The 21,028-nt window shown below is 37.4% G+C and overlaps 1 long non-coding RNA gene across 1 annotated transcript in view; it reads left to right on the forward strand.

Annotated features, from left to right (window-relative positions):
- Nucleotides 1–236: 236 nt before the first annotated feature.
- LOC110295470 (uncharacterized) overlaps nt 237–21,028 on the forward strand; it is a 42,359-nt gene continuing 21,567 nt past the window's right edge. The window contains exons 1-3 of the long non-coding RNA XR_002378072.2: nt 237–429; nt 6,913–7,008; nt 12,900–12,964. This is a non-coding gene — a long non-coding RNA (uncharacterized LOC110295470). The remainder of the gene's footprint in view (nt 430–6,912; nt 7,009–12,899; nt 12,965–21,028) is intronic.

The following is a 21,028-nucleotide window of genomic DNA, read 5'->3' on the forward strand; positions in this document are numbered from 1 at the left end:
ATAGATGCTTATTAGTACCCCTTTATGGAAAATGAATAATGAAGGGATGGAATCCCAGTGGTTTTAGCAAGGTGTACAAGCATGAATAGTCTGGTTGCAGAGGTTATGTCCATTGCTACTATGCTATACAGCTTCCTCTGATTCTATAATTAAAGAGAATGGAGTGGATAAATGGGGAGAAGAATCTTCAGAAAATGTAGGTCATTAGTTTTTACTCAGGAACAGAGATGATTCTTCTGATCTGTGAACTAAGAATCACTCCAATGAGTGGTAAACATACTGGTTTTGTCAAGAAGATGGTACTGAAGACATCAGCCTCTGCATTGTTAGATTCAATGAAGAGCTGCTATCAACAGTGAGAATTGCCTGTTCTCTTCCCATCTGGACTTCAGACTGTAGATCTCGAGGTTCTCAAGCATTTAGCTTCAGGTAAATCTCAATTCTCTTTGTCCTGATCCAACTTACTGATGACGTGATGCCATGTAATTTCTGATTTTTCCACTATTCCATCCACCAAACCTAATTTGCATTTCTTTCATACATACATACAAACTCACACACACACAAACACACAAACACATATGTGATTTTCCTTCTCTAGAAAACTTTAATATAGGGACTACTCAGTCTTCTTGTTCACATTTTTATTTCCATGGAAAAGCTTCTTTTCCTCCATGAACTTGCCAGATGCATACCTGCAGCGGCGATGTGTTGAACTTTGCTCATTGGAAGAGCTCAACAAATAGCTTCAAGATTAAAAGTTCAGGGGGATAGAAACAGACAGACTCACAGCAGTGATGCTTAAAGGTGGTGGTGAATTTCAAAGGCACTTCAAATCTTGGCCAAGTGACAAGAACAAGAAAGGCTGGTTGTAATCTGTGCATATTTAAAAGCCTGGAAAAGAAGACACAGTGGACGACATAAAACTAGCTCCTTTTTTCCCCCTCTTTACATTTTTATTTTTAGTTGCTTTTAGAAAGCTGGGATAAATCCATGAAGAGACCACAGTGGGGCTAGAATGGAAAATACCTTCAGATATTTAAGGCCAGACCCAGAGCTAAGATTTTGCAAGATTCCCACGGAGAAAAAGAATAATGATTAAAAGTCTGGGAAAATATCCCTTGGTTTTCTCTTAAGGATTTTGTCATGTTCAAGCTGGATAAAGAAGGCTAAGCCCTGAGTCAATAGCAGGCTTATGTAAATAGTACATTGTTCAAAGTGCTGAGAAACAGGAGAGCTAAGACATCCTTCAAGTTTGTCTGCTTCCACTGAGGAAGCAGGCTTAAGTGACAACAAGTGAGATTGAGTATACTATGTAGTTAGAGTAAACCAGTATGAATTCATTACTTCAGGAATCAAGGAAATTTGAAGACAAATGCTTCTCATGGGTGTGTCTGGGAAGGCAGGAATTCAGAACATTCAGTAAACAGATTGAAGAGTCTACATAATGTTTGACAGCATATTATTTGTTCAGTGATAATAATGATCTTCAGGTTGAGGTTCAGTTTCCCCACAGAGAAGTAGAAATATGTAAGAAATCTCACTGTAAAACAGGTGAAGCAACACCTTCAGGTCCACAACCATGACTGTGATCTCCATACAGGCTGCTTGTCACCTGTTCTGTAGGAAAATAAGCACCACAGTTGGAATTCAAAGCGCAGAAGATAAGAAGCCCTTCGATGGCATCCATTTATGGATAGAATACTGCATGAATTGTTTAGAATCATTGGTCTCTATGATGTCTATTCATGCCTGAGGCCTTGGTTACCTCTTCTAGCAGAAGACAATACTTATAAGTGCTACATTTGTCCATGTTACTCAGTGTTCAATTGACTGGGTCACCAAACCAAGCATAAGCTCTTAGTCTCTCTCTCTCTCTCTCACTCTCTCTCTCTCTCAATGAAGACTTATGATTAGAGCATTTTTCTTTATTCTGTATCAGGGAATTAAAAAAAAAAAACACACACATACATATTGAGCAGAACCACAATCAACTTTCACCAAGTATTTTGAGAACCCAATTAACTTCTTGTGAAAGAAGTGAACAATGAAATTATTGTAGTTCTCTATTTTCATGTCTCTGAAATGTACTTATACATAACCAGAGAAAATAAAACATCTGTTTATAGAAAGGTGAGTGGTATGGAACCCTAAATGAATTTAATAGCAAACAATTAAATAAATTTCCTGGGTGGATACAAAGCCGAATATTGCATATTTTCCACCTTCAGAATAGTAACCTGGACTATTTTGAGTTTAATTTATTCTGACCTTAATTTCTCAATATCATCATGAATATTACTAATTTTGCCTTAAGAAGAGTATGAAATCCTCCTCCTATGTATGAATAGAAGCCCACGACTAAATAGCCATAAAATCTTGTATAATCATCCCAATTTTTCTCAATTTCTCAAACTAAAAATAAGACTGATATATTTGACTGCTGAGTATACAAATTAGTCCATGTGAAGTCAGTAGGCAATAGACAAGTATGCAAAGCTCCCAGTGATACACAGTATTCACACAGAACTGACCATGGGTGCCGTGGCTGCAAAGAGACACTTGGCTATTGCACTGGTTGGTTTTGTGTGTCAACTTGACACAGGCTGGAGTTATCACAGAGAAAGGAGCTTCAGTTGGGGAAGTGCCTCCATGAGATCCAGCTGTAAGGCATTTTCACAATTAGTGATCAAGGAGAAGAGCCCCTTGTGGGTGGGACCATCTCTGAGCTGGGTTCTATAAGAAAACAAGCTGAGCAAGCCAGTGGAAGCAAGACAGTAAGTAGCATCCCCTCCATGGCCTCTGCATCAGCTCCTGATTCCTGCCCTGCTTGAGTTCCAGTCCTGACATCCTTTGGTGATCAACAGCAATGTGGAAGTGTAAACTGAATAAATCCTTTCTTCCCCAACTGCTTCTTGGTCATGATGTTTATGCAGGAATAGAAACCCTGACTAAGACAGCTCTGATCTTCACTTTCTATCTTCATAGGGATGCTCTACTTCCAGAGATTGCCACTGTCTCTAAATATCCCTAATACCTATTTGTTACTACTTCTAGTAACTCTTTCTAGCTCTACCCCTTGTTTTAGAGGAAAATTTAATTAAAGAAAACATAATAAAAAGAGAATAAACTAGTGCATTAGGGAAAGAGTGAAATCTCAATACACATATCATTGTTTTAATGGGTCATTAGGTAAAAGGTCAAAATTCCAAAATAATTCTCATATTAAGTAATAACTACATATGATATTTGACTGGTCTTTTAAGTCCTGTTAGTTGAAAGTTTCTTTGTAAACATTATCAATTATTTGAACAAAACATTTTTTAATTAAGTAAATAGGTGCTTTAATCTTTGAGCACTCACAAATATGTGTCTTTACAGTGTGTTCCCATTTGTTTCCTTCAAACTCACTCCTGCCCTCCTCTATACTCCTACCACATATATTCCAGTACTCAACTTTCTACTTCTTTAAAGATCATTCTCTCCCCCTCTCAACATCATTTTCTATTTTCATAACCTACACAAACATATAAATAGCATGCAAACATACACAATAAAGCCATATACAGAAACCTTTATTTATTTATCCATACATGTATATCATATACACATATGTATACACATTTACACATCCCATACACATACACAGTCATATTTATGTACATATATCTGCTTATAAAAGAAAACATATATTATTTGTCTTTGAGTGTGGTTTATTTCATTAAAAATGATGTATCTGGGTTCCATCTATTTTCCTGTAAACACCATGATTTTTATTTCTCTTCATAAAATTCCATGGTATATATGTACATTTTCTATATTAATTCATTTGTTGATGGACATCTAAATTTGTACTATTTCCTTCCTAATGTGAACAATGCAGAATTTCGACTTTACAGATATGTGGGAGTTGAGAAAGGCTCTTTATTCATGACTGAGACTGTATACAATACCTCATCACTTTCAGCTTCTGGGTGACCAGTCGTCTCCATGTGGTTTCATCCAGTCTAGTAATGGTAAAATTATTAGAATTACTCATTCTCAATTTCTCATTGAAAATGCTGATATTTTAGATTGCAACACTCTCTGAAACATGTATTAAAATTTGAAAAGAAGTAAAACTTTTTAATATATAAGGAATCATAATTCACTCTGAAGGATTGAACTGGACTTGCATTTTATTGAAATGTACACATGTCAAGACATAGTTTCACATGTACCATTCATAGTTGAAGGAAGAAAACACAGCTTGATAAATTAAGAAGAATAATCATACAAATATCTTCAAACATCCATAATTAATAAAAATAATTGTCCATTGGACTGAACATAGGGTCCTCAATGAAGGAGCTAGAGAAAGGACATAAGGAGCTGAATGGGTTTGCAGCCCCACAGGAAGAAAAAACAATATGAACCAACCAGTACCCCCAGAGCTCCCTGGGACTAAAACACCAACCAAAGAGTACACATGGTAGGACTCACGGCTCCACCTGCATATGTTGCAGAGGATGGCCTTGTTGGACATCAATGGGAGGAGAGGCCCTTGGTCCTGTGAAGGTTCCAATCTATGCCCCAATGTAGGGGAATCTCAGGGCCAGGAAACAGGTTGATGAGCAGGGGAAGGAGGAGGGGAGGGGAAAGAGGAAAGGGGTTTACATTTGAAATGTAAATAACAAAACTATCCAATATAAAAAAACTGAAAAAATAAAAATAATTGAAGATAATCAATATATATTGAGAGAATCATATTGGAATGCTGAGTTTCAAATAATCTTAATCAAAACAGAATAGGTTTTTCTTCCAAAACATATAATTTGTGAATTTCAGTGCCTTAAGGAAACCAAAATGTTTTCCTTGTTCACAAACTTTTGCAGAACAGAGAAGAATTCACTGACCAAATCAAAACTCAGGCTTGGATATGGGATCACCAATATAGTCGATCAATTGCCTCCATATCGTGTAAGAGGACAATATGGAAAACCACAGCACAGGTCTTACATTCTTTTGGTCAATGCATGGATTTCATTCACCTAAGTAAAGTGAGCTGCCCAGGAGTAAAGTAAAATGAGTAGGAGAATCAGACATGATCATATGTGAGCCCAGGACCAAAATCAAATGATCATAATGTGTACAATTAAAGGCCAACAAACCAATGCTTTTTATCTAGAACTCGTACTGTTTATAGAATTATTTCATGAAGAATAGGGATGGTTCTCTTGACTATTTACTATTAATTTATTTGACTATTTAAGATAATTGATAATATTGATTCAAATTCTGTAGGAGGCATTAGAGCTAAACTGTCTCTGTTCTTAGCTTCCCCAACTTTTTAGGTACCCTCAAGGGTCTTTGTAAAGGGGAGGAAAGGTAAATTTGATTGGCATTCTTGTACAGTGAACGAATACAGAATATGTAGGTGTTAAGTAGACAATAGGAAGGGAAAAATGACAGAAGTCTCTAGTTCAACTCCATTTGCATTCTTGTGAGAAAACACCTCGGAAAATCATCTTAAGAAGAAGAGAAGTATACTTTGCTGCATAGGTTCTCAAGTTTCAGTGCATGAGTAAGCAGAAAATAGATGGTTCATGGTCGGTAGGAGAAAGGTGTGGGGGGGGGAGGGAGAGAGAGAGAGAGAGAGAGAGAGAGAGAGAGAGAGAGAGAGAGAGAGAGAGAGATTGATTTAATTTCAACCCTTAAGGACCCTGCTCTTGAAGGTCTAACAACCTCACAGGCTATCGAACAAGGTTTCTAAGTGGAGCCTTTGAAAGACACTTAGGACCCAAACCATGACAATGTTCTATGTGTTTGCAGTAGGCTGAATCTTGGGATGTATTCATTAAAATTTCATGCTTTTGGTCTCAAGTAAAACTTGAAAAAACATTGACAATTTGCAAAGCTGTATTTGCTGCTTTAAAGGTCAGAGATCTGGATTTGTTGCAAAGAGCAGAAGGGAACTACAGTTGGTAAACACCCAACACTGAGCTGGGGTCTGAAAGGGAACTGGAGTCATGCTGTGCTGAGAGGTTTTGATGTGCAACAAGATTCACTATGGGATGCAAATCAAATCCTTCTAGGCAACTCAGAGCTTGCCCTGAGGCCTGAAAAGAACTTTCTTCTATTTTCAGTATTTCCTGTTTTCCCTAGATTCACTCTTAGAATGCTGAGAAGTCAGACCGCACTTACAGAAGGAAGGACAAACAGATGCATCTAAGTTTGAGGAAGGAAACTGTGTCATAAAGTTTAAGTTGTTGTTTTGATTCTTTCTTACAGAAACATATCTGTGCTTCAAAAAACAGATTAGTATTCCAGTGCTCTACTAAATGCAAACATGTCTTTCACTACCAAGGGCACACACTTGCTGAAGAAAGGAGAGAGTAATCAAAGAAGCATGACTTCCTGAGATAATCTAATCTTGAACCAAGGAAGCATGAGGCATATTTATCTCCCCTGAATCTTTGTTTACTTAACCATGCAGGGAACTTGGTAATGACTTGTGAAAATTGTAAATACTAAATTTGAATACTACTATTTGAAGTAGATTGTTTTACTTTGGTTACAGTCTCCCCACCCCCCACATTGTTACCCTTCACTGTGCCCTCCAGAGGATAACACTTCCCATTCCCTTAATAATCTTAAAATTCCCTTTCATCTTCCCTTAAACACAATCTAAGTCACACATGCCATCCTGATGTTTTATTACTGAACTCATCTTACATGCAGTATTTCATCTCATGAACTTGACCCTTACCAGTCTGGGCATGAGGCAAATTTTCACCTGCCATTCACAACTACACAACATGCCAAGTTTTGAATGTAGCCAACACAATTGGACTCATGAAATATCCTAAAATTCAGCTCATGTGCTAGCACATACTGACTGCCTGATCTTAGAAAGTGTTTTCTATGTCTCAGGTTTGTGATGTGCAAAAGAGGAAGAGCTTCAATTCAACAACTGCACATGGTTGGAGCAAAAGTTGTGCACTAGAAGCTATAAATCAACAATTCAATGTATGTTGTCTCTCTCCCCTGTAAGTTTGTGCTTAGTAGTCTACGATTAATTCTTACTATTTTAGTGGTGTTGCTCTTGTTTGCTTAATACAACTTTATGTGCCCAGTATAAAAATCCCCAAGAACTAAAGAGTGATAACAGAAAAGGTATATTTTTATACAATAAATGCACATGTAATATACACACTTAATATAGTTATATAAAACTATACATATTTTATATGTATAAAAATAATAGTTAACATTCTTATGAAAATAATATTCATGTTATACATATGATATTATATGATCCATTGTATAGATTATATTAAGACATTAATCCTCTAGATCTACTAGCCATTTGGATATAGCTAACTTGGTATGTTAATAATATACCAATAAAATAACGGATAGTTTATTTATATCATGTGAGCATGTCACAGGGATTTTGACAATTTTATAGTTGAACTGGACATAGGTTGTATATGCAGAAGAAAATATGTCCTAATATTGGAATGAGCATAGGAGATGAATGTCACTGCCCTCACATTCTCGGAACTGACACACACAGGAGCACAAATTTACAGGTAAACCAATATTTACCTAAATGAATAGAGACTTTCTAGGGTGAATAGGACTAACACTCAGAGAGTTCTTATGCTAGATAGCAGATAATCTTGGTATTTTCTCCTGCTGGGGCCTTTGCAACTTTGGCTTCTATTAATGACAACCTAAGGTTGAGGTGATTCATGCAATAATGTTCCCCCCCTCCCAAGTGTTCATGCTTTCATCCTGACCCTCTGAATATATATCGCTACATGAGAAAATGTCTGATTAAAAATTTTGAGATGAGGATATCATCCTAGAATATCAAGATGAGTCCTTTGTAATCATGGGTATCCTAAAATGTGAAAACTGGGGATCTGTGACAATAGAAGCCCAAGTCAGAGTGAATGAATGTGGGCTATTGCTAGAAGATAGAATATTCAAGGTTCAGATTCTCTTACAGAAATTCTAGATGCTTCTCTTCCTGAGCATCCAGAAACAGTAGCCTGCTGGCACCTGAATTTAACCCTGCCAGGTCCATTTCAGACATCTGACCTCCAGAGCTGTGACTTCATCAATTTCTGCTTTAAGACACAGGACAATTTGTTATACCAACAGGAATCATTTTAACAGTTTTCTGCCATTATAAATGTGCCTTGACCAGGATCTCAGGGTAACAAGAAAAGTAGTCCTAATGTGCTTGAACATTACTCTCGTCTGTGCTGAAGTATTTCAAACCATGCCTGGTCTTTTGTGCTATATAAAAATACATCTCTTTTCCTATCAATATTTCAGGGACTGTGCGTTCAAACATCCCAGTTTTCTTCTTATTCACTATCTCTGACGATCCAATAAGTCTGGATAATAGGCTTCACGTGGTTGGCCTCTCCTCTCCCTTACCACAAGGGCCAGATACCATGCCTGTTATATCCATCAACTGCATAGCAATTTGTTCAAATTGAAACATTTACTCCAAGAAGAAGAGGGGGAGGCCCATGAGATTCAGGAAATAAACAACTCACAAACATCAAGAAGTTCCTAAAACTAATACTACATGCATAGCCTTTCCCCAATGTCAGAGAAGCAGCAAACAATGTGGAGGAGAATTAAGAGATCCAGAGGAAGCCCTTTCACATATGGAGCTGCTTGCAAGACGTGTAGAAAGTCCCAGGCTCACAGACTTCATGAGTCATAATTAGTATTTGAAATGCTCCTGCTCCTCCTCCTTGTCTTCCTCTTTCTTCTCCTCCTGCTCTTGCTCCTGCCATGAAATTCCATATGTCCAAAGCTGTACACAGGTGCTATCTCCCTGTGTCAGTTTGTATATCTCTTTACCATTTCCCAAACAGAAAAACAAATATATTTTTTCCTCCTCTGTGCCTCCTCTTAAACATTTTCAGGTCATTCAGAACATATAATGGAGGATGGTGGCCTTACCTGTGGACCTTTAAAAGCTATGTTAAAGCTCTAACCTCCAATCTTGTGAATGGAAACTTATCTTCATATGTCACTATACAGAAGTCAACACAAATGAACTTAAATTGGTTGGAAGTAGGTCATAATCAAATAATTGGTGTCTTTATAAAAATGAGAAAAGTAGAGAGGAGACTCAAACAAAATGAATACATTGGCAAAAGCAGGGAGGGCTTGGAGCAATGCTACCACAATCCAAAGTATGTCAAGTGAGGCTAGGGATCACCAGAAGCAAGGACAAAACCATGGTTTGCAGTCTCTCTCTGAACTTCCAGGAAGGGCCACCCCTATTCAATTTCAGACTTCTGGCCTTGTTTCCTATAACATAATTAACTACTGTAAAATCAACTCCTATGCATGGTCATATGTTGAATGTAAATGCATATAGATAATCAAAAGCCAGAATCTTGGTTTCTTATACTTAACTCTACCTCCTGTCACCTACACACATGCATCCATTCAAATGTGCAAATCCACTCCAGGTTTTGTTGATTTGGAATTGACAAAGATGAATCTATTTTTGCCACCCGAGCGAGCGGGAGGGGAAGTGCTTCCCTGCCTGGCAGAGGCCCCACTGGGCTAACCTGCACTTATTGCCTCATCTGGTTATAAAGTGAGAGTTAATGTGTTAGCACAGCGGTGTTCCTGTTAACTACTGATTTGTTTTCTCATTTGCGTAAATACAAACTGAACTATGTGAGAAGCCAAGGGAAGGAAGCCTCATCAGGGAGTTTTATAGGGCACATAAGCATTTCCGACACCTGGGACTCATTGTAAACACACGGTCCCCGTGTCTCAGCTACTCATTTTCTTTTGTAAATGAAAAGTCTAAAATCTTAGCCCATGTTATTCATCACAGTCTCTAAAGAAATAGGTATTATGCTTCACAAATAAAACCAAATGTCCCCACCTCAGAGGCCCAATATATACAGCTGCTTTAGTCCTGTGATGGAATAACAACATGCTGGGGTCACATAATCTTGGAAAGAGAAATACATCCAAATTCCTTCCAAGGTTCCAACAAACGAAATACCCATGACAATATTCAATATTTTAGCTTCTGACAGTGAGTTTCTGTCACCACAGGAGATGTTTTTTCCCATTTCTTTCTTTTTGTTTCTTTTTCTCATTGTATATATTTGTTGCATTTAATACTCTGTTACATAGGAACATTTTCATACATTTGTTTACACTGTGTATTAAACAGTTTTCTTCTCCAAGCCCCTAACTTCCCCTGTACTTTACTATGTTTAAATAATGGTAAAATGACCAAGTAGCAGAAATTCTTTCAAAATAAGAGTGACTAGCCCTCACTTTAAGCTTTTTAAATTCATTCTCTTTCCAAAGGTCCAAACACTCAAGACTTAGTAGCCAATCTGTGATATTCCTGAGTACTGTTGGAACCTGTGATATATGAGGAAGCCACTGACAGAAAGAAGTTTAGCCAATGGGTTATGTTCTTGAAAAAATATGGTGGGACTCTAGATCCTTGTGGTATGATTGCTGACTGTCTCTCAGAGGCTCATGTGGACACATACTTGCTCCCTAGTTGGTAGTGAACTCTGTGGAGGTTATGGAACTATTTGGGCATGGCACATTCCTGTAGAAAGTCCATCACCATCACTGAGGATTGAGGTTAAGAAAGTATATGGCTTGGTCGGCCATCAGTGGAAAGAGAGGCCCATTGGTCATGCAGACCTTATATGCCTCAGTACAGGGGAACGCCAGGGCCAAGAGGTGGGAGTGGGTGGGTGGGGGAGTGGGTGTGGGAGGGTGGGGGGACTTTTGGGATAGCATTGGAAATGTAAATGAAATAAATACCTAATAATAATAATAAAAAGAAGGTATAGCCTTGCATCATTTCCAGTTCACACTCTCCTCTGTGTGCCACTGACAAATGATCTCTCACCTCCCTGCTTCTGCTGCTTGCTGTCATGCTGCTGCACTTTGATGTATCCTTATCCCTCTGGAATTGTAAGCTGAAACAAACTCTTTCTTCTACAAGTCATTTTATGTCAGAGTATTTTATCACAGAAACAGAAAAGTAACTGATAAAGGCTAAGCCCTTTGTTCTTCACCATTCTTTCTTGGACACCATGAAGTTAAGATGGTTCTTTTGCCACATGTTTTTACAATGAAATGCTGGAATGGCACAAGTCCAACTTTACATTAGATAGTTACATTATTTATTCACTGAACCCTTTCAAGTGATGAGCTGAAAGATATAAATATTTCAGGTATTTTATCATGATTACTGATAGATGACAAACACAACCCAAAGTTACACCTATGGAAAGTGTAGAAGATAATATTTCTCCTGATTAAAACCAAGTTTCTAAAACAAAAGAGAATCTTGGGAGGTGGGACTCTGCCTGTGTTTGCAGGTATTAAACTCCAACTTCCTGTCTCATGCAATTGTTCATTCAGAGTGTCTCCATCCACAATGTAAAAGAGAAGATATGTTTAAGGTAATTGAGACAGAATTGCCAGAGACTTTTATAGGTGACACACATTCATTTCTGAAAGTTCTAGAAGCTGGAAAGCTCAAAGTCAAGTTATAGGTAGAAGCAATATGTAATGAGGATCTGCCTACCAGATCATCTATGGCAACTTCCCCATGAAATTATTGTTAAAGGGTGAGCTATTGTGAGGAATTTTTTTTTTTTTACAAGAACTGGATTGCACACAAGAGAGTACATGGCATAATCATCTCCCAATGGAAGTTTTTCCAACAGCATTTAAGGTTACAGGTTTTAGACTTATTCAAAAATTCTAACCATCACAAAGACTGAGAGTATGGTCTATTTATATTTATGTTTATTCCTGAGACAACATTTTTTTCAGCACAATTAATGTTAGTTTCTGAAATGTTTTCTAGGGCAGGGATCATGATATCAAAATGGAGACAAGTTTTGTTAATCAGATAAAGCATATGAAGCTTTTCTGAAATTGAACTCACTTAGAGAATTTAGTGTATACATGCTATGAGTTTTGACAGAAAGGTTTTTTAATTTCTTTTTTCTTTGAAGAACCAGGCAATGCTGAATATTAAGTACTAAAGAATTATTTTATATTATATTCTCTGTAGATTGTCTCTCCTTTGTGAATAGATGCTGTTTGTAGCACAAAATAGGAAATGAATAAGTTGAAAAACACTGTATTAATGAGTAATTAATTATCCATATGCTGTAAATAGGAATGAGAAAAAAAATCTTCTCATATACTACAAAGAAAAGCAATAGGAACCAGAGTTTAGAGATGGCTCAGTGGTTAAGAGAGATTGCTGTTCTCCTAATAAATATGAGCTCAATTTCTAGGATCCAAACCAGGTAGCACACAACTATTTGTGATTCCAACTCAAAGCATGTACCTGAACATTCATAGTACATACACACATACACACACATACACACACACACACACACACACACACACACACACACACACACACATTTTTAACCAAAAGATTAAAGAAATGAATATTATCCCTTAAATCTTACCCACAACTTCCACTAGAACTTGAGTAAAGGAGTATATAGATGATTAAGACTAGATTTGTATTGTCTGATTTTTTTCTACTGTCCTGACATCCATTTGTCTTTACTTCTTACACAGATGAACATTAGAGAAAAAAATGTCCTTTGATCTTTGGTGAATGCTGTTAGGAGTTTTGTGTGGTTGTATGGCTTTATTTTTGTTGGGTGTAAATCAGAAAAACCACTAGATCTGATGGTAAATTTATGCTAGAACAGTTTGATCTCTTGTATCAAAGCCAAATGTAATCTTGTATTTTGTTGGGGGATGCTTTTATACACTACATACTCAGATGTCAAATTTTAAGAAAAAATAACCTATAATTTCCATCTAATTTAATAAAAATCTTTTATAACTAGGAAAGACCCACTGAAGATCTTGGATACAGACAAGAAGAAGGAAATCAAGAAGACCAACAAAACAGGTACCATATATTGATGATCCTTCTCCATGGGAACAGTTCTGAGATTCCCTGAAACATTATAATGTCTCCAGCCAGGACTTCAGCAGAGTGTAGCCAAGAAATCTCGTTGGCTTCAGTATTCTAAGGACTTAGTATGCAGTCAATTCAAATAGCATGGATAAAAATTTATATTACAGTTTGGTTATATAATACAAAGTTATAAAAACAAAAACAAAATGAAATAAAAAAGAGGTGCCTTAAGTGCTCAGAGAGCAGAGAATCACATTTAGTTGACTGTGAGCACTGTACATTCCATACATATTTTGCTGCAGAAATGTATGTTACCTATGGAAGCTTATATGTTTCCAAATATCAACGAAGTTAAAGTGACCCTGACAAGATTCACCTTGAGGATGCTGGAAAGGATGCTAAGACACTGAAACACATTTCCCCCAGTATCCTGCTTGATCCTACCTTAGACTGTCTCAATGTTGTTTCCTCAAATATCTATATCTGAGATGATTTGAAAACAACTAGTTAGATTGTCCATCATCACAGACCTCATTTAAGTTCTCTACTTTCACATCAAAGATTTGACAAGAAATGTTAAGGCTAGCTTTCTTACTACTAGCCAAGATTCCAGTTCTCCTTGGGACCCCAAAAGAAAATGATGTCCCCAGATATCAGAAAAAATTAATAAAACAATGCTCCATTTTTGTCATCCTTTAAGGGGAGATGGTTACAAGTTGTTAATGGTTTTAGGTAGGAAGAAAGCAAAATAAGGGAGGTTAGATTCAGGGATTTCTTTTTCTTTTCTCTCTCCTTTTTCTCCTATGTAACAAACCTTGCACTTGTTCTCAGCCATGATGTAATAAATACAAAAGTGTCCTTGAAGGACCCTGTATTATACATTGCATTTGCAACACTCAAAACTGAGCTACATAGACACCATTTTTATTGTAAGTAGTACCCACTCCAGAGTTTCATTATAGCATCGAAAACTGATAAATAAATATACTGCATTTGTTGAAAATCCACAGCTACTAAATAAGTTTCATATTTGAATTGTCCTATGCTTCCTTGACTGATATGTGAGATAATTTTCAAGTGATTAGAATCAAATATATTATACATTAATGACTTCTTATCCATGTTGAACTATTAGTATACTCTCAGAAATATTCTGTCCATAAGTAGTTTTCAAATAAAGGCAAGTATATAACATTTAGTGTTCATTCTGTTATGCTTTTCTTCTTATCAAACGAGTTTCAAATGCACCAGGCATTTTGGGGGCTCTACATGAGAATAAAAAAGTTATTAGAGGTACATCTACTTTAAAATTAGAGTCTGAGCTAGAAAGATGAATCAGTGGTTAAAAGAAATTACTGCTCCTATAGAGGATCCGAATTCAATTCTCAGCACTCACATGGTGTCTCACAACATTCTGTAACTCCAGTTTTATGTAATCCAATGTGATCTTCTGGCGTGTGTTGGCTTAAGGCATGAATATTGTGCACAGCCATACATGCAAGACACTAAGGCAAATAAAAAATTTGAAACAATAAAGTTAGCTAGAAGCATTTTGATATTGTGAACTAATTTGCCAGTTAAGGAATATCCTTCAAGAGTAATAATATTCAGGCTTAATGGCTCATACTTTAAATTCTGGCATTTGGGAGATGGAGAAAGAAGGATCAGATCAAGGTCATCTTTAGCTACCTAGTGCAGACAGCCTGAACTGCATTCAAATCCAGCTCTAATAAACAGGGACATTCTTTTCATTGACATTCTTCTGCAACCTCTCTTCCTACGTTCATTGGAACTACAGATCCTGAACCATAAATCTTAGATTCTCTTCCCCTATCTTCCCTGCTCAGTGAGTCCTCTGGGGCACCCCCTACTTACCTCCATGAGAAGTCTGCTATCCCCAGCAGACCTCCATCCTCCCACTACCTCTCCACCCACCTTTATAAGACCTGCAGATCTTGAACCATACAAACTTACTGACCCAGACTCATAGCATTAGAGCTATGGAACCTGAACAGACCACCTCTAGTAGCCAGGCAGGAACCCCCAGTAGAGTGATAGGGAGACCAATCCACCTACAAAACCTTCAACTGAAAATGTATCTTATCTTCAAGAAAATCAGGAATGGGGGATGGAACAGAGACTAAAAGTATAGCCTAGAAATAACCGACCATACTAGAGACCCATTCCAGGTGCAAGTACCATTTCCTGGCAGTATTAATGATACTCAGATATGCTTGCAGGCAGAGGTCTAGAGATACTGTCCTCTGAGAAGCTTCACCCAGTAGCTGACTCAAAGGGATCCAAACATACATTGCCAAACAGTTAATGGAACTTGGGGACTCTTATGGAACAGTTGGGGGAAAGAGTGAGAGTCCTGAAGGGTATAGGAAATCTGCAAGAAGACCAAGAGTCAATTAACCTGGACCCCTGGGGCTCTCAGAGATGGAACCACCAACCAAAAAATATACAAGAGCTAGTCCTAGACTCCCACACATATGTAGCAGATGTATAGCTCAGTTTTCATGTGGGTACCACAACTGGTTAGAAGGATAGCCCAAAAGCTCCTGCCTGTCTGGGAGATATGTTCTTTCTAGCTGGGCTGCCTTGGATTGGCTTCAGTGGGAGAGGATGTCACTAACCCTGTAGATCTGATGTACTAGGGTGAGGGGATACTGAGTTGAGAGAGAGCTCCTCCCTCTCAGAGGAGAAGTAGGTGAGAGATAGGGAGGTATCATATGAGGAGGTGATCAGGAGGGAGCAGAGGTCAGGATGTAAAGAGAATACATTTTTTTAAAGTTGATAAGAAGGGTAGGGAGAGGAAGCCTGGAGTATAGTGGCTTGGAAGTTAGGAGAACTTTTTGCCTTTTCAGAGGACCCGTTTTTTCATTCCCATTGATCACAACTATGTGTAACTTCAGTTCCATATGATCCAGTGCCATCTTCTGACCTTTGTGGGTACCAAGCACACATGTGCTACACATACATGGGTGTAGAAAAAACACTTACAAAATAAAATTGATGATGGCTATATATACAGCATAGACAGCATGGAGTGGGAATTTTGTTATATTATGTTTTGCTTTTTCCTTCTTTCATGCACATGTGTGTGCATGTCTATGAAAGTTTAAGGTTAATGGCTATAATCATACTCCTTAGGTTTTCCACCTTAACCACTGATATGAGATCTTGTCAGGTCAAAAATTCACCTATAAGTAGTCTCACTAGGGAAACAACTCATTCTAGGGATTCTCTTTTCAGCCCACAGCTAGAATTATAAATGGGCCACCATTAACATCTGGAGTTTATATAAGTTCTTCAGATCAAAATCAGGTCCTCAATACTGTATAGAAAGTAACTGAGTCATCTTCCCAGTCCAAGATGATTTGGAAATTCAAACTTTCTCTGGATCCAAATCAAATAGTGTCATTGTTCTCTAGTGGACACTTAATATATTTGAGTCTTCAAGCTTTTCTGGCACAAGTTGGCAGGACCATCCTCTCATATGTGAAGCCCCAATAACCCCACTGTTTCTTAAGTCATGTAAACTCATTTATTTCTCCAAAGCCTCAAATTTATAATTTGTAATACATGGTTAGCATTTTTCATCACAAATGAGTATAGTATTAAGAATGAACCTTTCTTATCAACTGAATCCACTACCTGGTAGATATTAGTATCTCAGAATAAGCATTGTCATGGTCATCATGGAACCCAACATCATTAGCATTGTCACTTATGTACCTAAAGCTTTTGATTGATCAGTTGTCATGCAAAATAGCCCTACCTGTGAAAAAGAAGTGGATAGGATATAGTTTACAAATTCCTTTCTACTCCTATGATTTTGTGAGTCTGTTTAAAATGTGACTTCGTGGGAAACATTGCTATTGGAGTCCTAAGAGGATGGACTTGGAGTTAACCTGAATGTATGCATGCTGAAATATATTTGACATCCTTTATTATACATAATGAAAGTAAAAGGTAATGGGAAGTTTTGTGCCCATATAACCCAAAGGAGTTCGACTTGCTTATGGTCAAGATCAAGAATTGTGTGTATGCAACACATAAATGCATATATATATATATATATATATATATATATATATATATATAAAGAAACCCAAAAAAGATTAATAAAAAAACAGTGATAGTCAGAGAACATTCTTTAGACTTAGCTTTTACTGGTAAAGAAAAGTCCTCACATAACCATATGGTACCACCTAAATGATATCCTAAGCAGTTGACATGATGTCTTAAGTCAACCTAGTTCTGTTGTTCTTATTATTTGACATTTCTTAAACACTTGATTCAAAAGCAGATAATATGATGGACTGTCATAGCCTTAAAAAAAATCTCTAAGTCAATATCTTGAGATACACAGCCAGAGAGAAGATAACATGAAATAGAAGTCCTAAACAGCCTAGAAAGGGACCTTTCTTGACACAATTGACCAGTAGTGCAAGCAATAAGGGGTTCCTCATCTCATAACACGTGAAGGTGAAGGAACAATGACAAAGCTAGAAGTCTGTTACAGTTGCACTGACCCATTTGTTAAGTAAATTGCATTCCTACATATGTGATTGACTTTCTTTTCCGTTTTTATACTTTTTCTCTTTTTTTATTGGATTTTTTTATTTACATTTCAAATGTCATCCCCCTTCCCGGATTCCCCTCTGTATACCCCTTATTCCACCCCCACCTCCCACTGTTTCTATGAGGGTGCCACCTACCTACCTACCTACCTACCTACCCATTCTTGCTTCACCTCTCTAGGCACATCGAGTCTCCACAGGACCAAGGGCCTCCCCTCCAATAGATGTTAGGTAAGGCAATCCCCTGCTACATATGCAGCTAGAGCCATGCTTCCCTCCATGTGTACTCTTTGGTTGTTGGCTTAGTCCCTGGGAGCCCTCAGTAGGGGGAGGAGTCTGGTTGGCTGATATTATTGTTCTCCCTAAGGGGTTGCAAACCCCTTCAGCTCTTTCAGTACTTTCCCTAACTCCACCACTGGAGTCCCTGTGCTCAGTCTGATGGTTGCTGCAAGCAGCCACATCTATAGTGGTCAAGGTCTGGCAGAACCTCTCAGTGGACAGCCATACCTGGCTCCTGTCAGCAAGCACTTCTTGGCATCAACAATAGTGTCTGGGTTTGGTGTCTATAGATGGGATGGATCTCTAGGTGGAGTAGTCTCTGGATGGTCTTTCCTTCAGTCTCTGCTCCACTCTTTGGTCCTCATTTCCTTTTGGCAGGAGCAATTCTGTGTGAATATTTTTGACATGGGTGGGTGGTCCCATCCTTTAACCGGGGTCATGCCTAACCTCTAGATATGGTCTCTAGAGGTTCTCTCTCCCGTTTGCTGGATGTTTCAGTTAATGTCATCGCATTTGGGGCCTGGGAGTCTCTTACTTTCCTGGCATCTGGGACTTTCTAGGGGCTACTCCAAGTTTCCCATACCCCACTGACTCTATTTAATTTCTTGACCCTCTGTACTTCTCCTTCTCCTCCCACACTTGATTCGGTCCCCCTTTCCTCCTGTCCTCTCCCTCCTTAGTCCCTCCCTTCTTCTACCTCCCATGACTACTTTGTTCCCCCTTCTAAGTAGGACTGAAGCATCCACACTTTGGTCTTCCTTCTTCTTGAGTTTCCTATGGTCTGTAAGTTGTATCATGAAATTCTGTGCTTTTTGGCTAATATCCACTTATCAGTGAGTATATACCATGTGTGTTCTTTTGTGACTGGATTACCGCACTTGGCATGATATTTTCTAGTTGCATCCATTTGTCTGCAAATTTCATGAAGTCATTGTTTTTAATAGCTGAATAGTACTCCATTGTATAAATGTACTGTATTTTCTGTATCATTAAGGCTATACTACAGAGCAAGAGTGGTAAAAACTGCATGGAATTAGTACAGAGACATATGTGTGGATCAATGGAATAGAATTAAAGATCCAGAATTAAATCCACACACCTATGGTCACCTAAATATTGACAAAGAATCCAAACCATCCAGTGGAAAAGAGTATATTCAGCAGATGATGCTGGATCAAGTGCAGTTGGCATGTTAGAAGGATGCGAATTGATCCATTCTTGTCTCCTTGTACAAAGCTCAAGTCCAAGTGGATCAAGGACTGCCATATAACACTAGATACACTGAATCTAATAGAAGAGAAAGTAGGTAGATCCTTGAGCATATTGGCAAATGGAAAAGCATCCTGAACAGAACAACAATGGCTCAGGCTCTAAGATCAACTGTAGACAAATGGGATCTCATAAAATTGAAAAGCTCCTGTAAGGCAAAGGACACTGTCAACAGGACAAAATGACAGCCTACAGATTGAGAAAAGATCTTTACCAACCCTACATCTGATAGAGGGCTAATATCCAATATATACAAAGAACTCAAGAAATTAGACTCCAGAAAACGAAATAACCCTATTAAAAAAAGGGTACAGAGTTAAACAAAGAATTCTCAACTGAGGAATCATGAATGGCTGAGAAGCACCTAAAGAAATGCACAACATGCTTAGTCATCAGGGAAATGCAAATCAAAGTGACCTTAAGATTCCACCTCACACCAGTCTGATTGGCTAAGATAATAAAACACTCAAGTGATAGCAGATGCTGGCGAGGATGTGAATGACTTTCAAACAACTGTCAATTCTTCCTTTCTCATGTTCTTCTGTGATGAAGGAAAACTTGTAGAGACTGCTAGAACCCAAACAACAGTTCTATTAGGCAAACTAAATGGAAACCAATGTCTAAACTGGTTAGACAGTATAAACCAGATGTCTATAGTGAGGTATTATTGGCTGGTTCAGACAGAAAGGCTCTGTTACGCTCAGAGTTGAGTCCACATCTCTAGTGCATGTTATATTACAATAAATAAATAAATAAATAAACAAACAAACAAATAAAACAAAACACAAAAAACAAAACAAAACAAAACAAAACAAAACCCAGCCAAGCATAAAGTAAAAACATCATTAAATTAGTGATTCTTTTAGAGATACTTAGTGCTGAGTTAATTTTGGACAACTAGTTAATGATGTGAAACAAAACTAATGCTGAAAACAAAGTTTAGCTCTCAACTGGAGAATGCAAAAAAAAAAAAAAAAAGGTTATAAGCAGCCATAAATCTTCAACATACAGATATGAGCATGAAATTAACAGACACAGGTTACTAGGGAACATCCTTCCTGAAACCAAACACAATTCAAAAATGGTATAAGAAATGAACATGCCAACAAACTAAAGGCAATGGGAAGATTATTTTTGAAAAAACAAATTTTTAAGATTTGTAAAATCTTAAAGCTATTATATATTTTAAAATTTCAAAGAGACAAAAGTACGTTATGCAAACCAAAATTAATAGAAAAATAGAAGCCAAGCAAAAGTAACATAAAAAATTTTAAAAATATATTTAAATCTGTGACTTTAAAGGACAGTAGATACTACTCAATCGTAACTTTTTTCTCAAAGAAGTATTGAATTATAAGGCTTTCTAGCGGATATTTTGTTTCTCTCTCTTTCCTTTTACTTTCCTATTTTTCTTATATTGAAAATAGTTTTTTTTATACAATATAATCTGCTTCCTTCCCCCACCCCCAATATCTCCAAGATCCTTACCACATGCCCTTTTATCTGGATATACACTTTTTTGGTCTCCTCTTACAAGCGTCAATCTAAAAACATAACAATAAATTAAAACAAAATCAAACTAGAATAGGACAAAACAAACAAAGAAAAGGTGCCAAGGAAGAAACATATAGACACAGAGACACATATATTTGCATACAGACATGCAAATCCCACAAAAATACAGGACTGGAAGCTATAACATATATGCAAAAGGTCTTTAAGGTAAAAATATAAAAACAAACTAATAAATGCAAGCAAGCAAACAAATATGGATGTATTCATGCATGTATGTATGTATGTATGTATGTATGTATGTATGTATGTGTGTGTGTATGAATGTGTACCTTGATCAAACATTAAGACAAAGAACCTCTAAAGATTCCATTACGTTCATTTTGTGCTGGGTATGGAGTCAGCT

Source organism: Mus caroli, unplaced genomic scaffold, assembly GCF_978045245.1.
Source record: "Mus caroli unplaced genomic scaffold, Mus_caroli_1 scaffold_4, whole genome shotgun sequence".
NCBI classification, from domain to species: domain Eukaryota; kingdom Metazoa; phylum Chordata; class Mammalia; order Rodentia; family Muridae; genus Mus; species Mus caroli.